Source organism: Selaginella moellendorffii, unplaced genomic scaffold (genome assembly GCF_000143415.4).
Source record: "Selaginella moellendorffii unplaced genomic scaffold, v1.0 SELMOscaffold_168, whole genome shotgun sequence".
NCBI classification, from domain to species: Eukaryota; Viridiplantae; Streptophyta; class Lycopodiopsida; order Selaginellales; family Selaginellaceae; genus Selaginella; species Selaginella moellendorffii.
The window spans coordinates 18207-19275 of record NW_003314428.1 but is presented as its reverse complement, the minus strand read 5'-3'; positions in this window follow the sequence as shown (position 1 = coordinate 19275).

Below are 1069 nucleotides of genomic sequence, written 5' to 3'. Positions count from 1 at the left end.
CTCAGGCAGTGCAATCTTACATCCTCAGTTACTCTCTAATGCCAGGAAGGAAAGCATCACAGGAGGAAACCACAGCACGTCCAAAAGGCCGTAGTAAAAGCTAACCGAGCAAAGAGGAGTTCAAAGAAACCATGGATATCCATACCTGCTCTTCCTATAATTATTAAAGTTTCACAAAGTCTTTATTACACAGCCTCACCTTTTTTTTGTTCTTCTGGATTATCAGTTGTTTCTTCTTTGTCTACACAATACAAAAGATTGTTTTTTAGTAATGTGCTTTTTTTTGTTAGTTTACCTTCTTTATAATCTTCTGTGAACACTGACGTGAAAAGGTGATACACTACTAGAATCCTTCCTAATCGACTCTCTTTTGCAGAGTGGGTGCTAATACATGGTCCCTACTTTACACTTCTATAACGCAAAAGCTACAGGCTTGCCACAAAGAGGGGTATAAACTGGTGAAGTGCAATGATTTCCCTCCTCGGAAACGGTAGTGTGGTTGCTCTAGGATCTGATTGGCCAAATACATGCGTTACATGAATGGTTTGTCTCAAGGTGGTAGCAGTGAATCCACTTGGAGGAATCCGCACAGCCGTGGAGAGAACACTTCAGGCTGGAGTCATCCCGAGGAAAGGATTTCTGCATGGGACGTAGTGGCAGGGTAAGAGATAACAGATGAGAAGCTGAAATGCAGTTTTTGTTTTTGGATTCACAGGTACACATCCTCGGCTGTGTATGCAGCTGCATTGGAGGATTTGGTTGGGTCGCTGACGCCAGGAAAGTTTGCTGACTTTGTGGTGTTGTCCAAGTCTCCTTTTGGACAGGGCACGGGCATTTTTCCTCCAGTGGTTGTGGAAATTTTGCCTTCCCTTCTTAAGGCGTTATTCCATAATTATTTGGTCTTTTAAATATAGCATATTTGCGAGAAGATTGGTGAGGAGAAAGCAGCCAGAATCATCAAGCAGCTGGTAAAGACCTTCAAAGAGATTTATTTGAGGGGCGTGGTTCACCAGAATCTCAAGCTCGACAACATTCTTTCCAAGCTAAACATGCATGACAAGTGGTGATC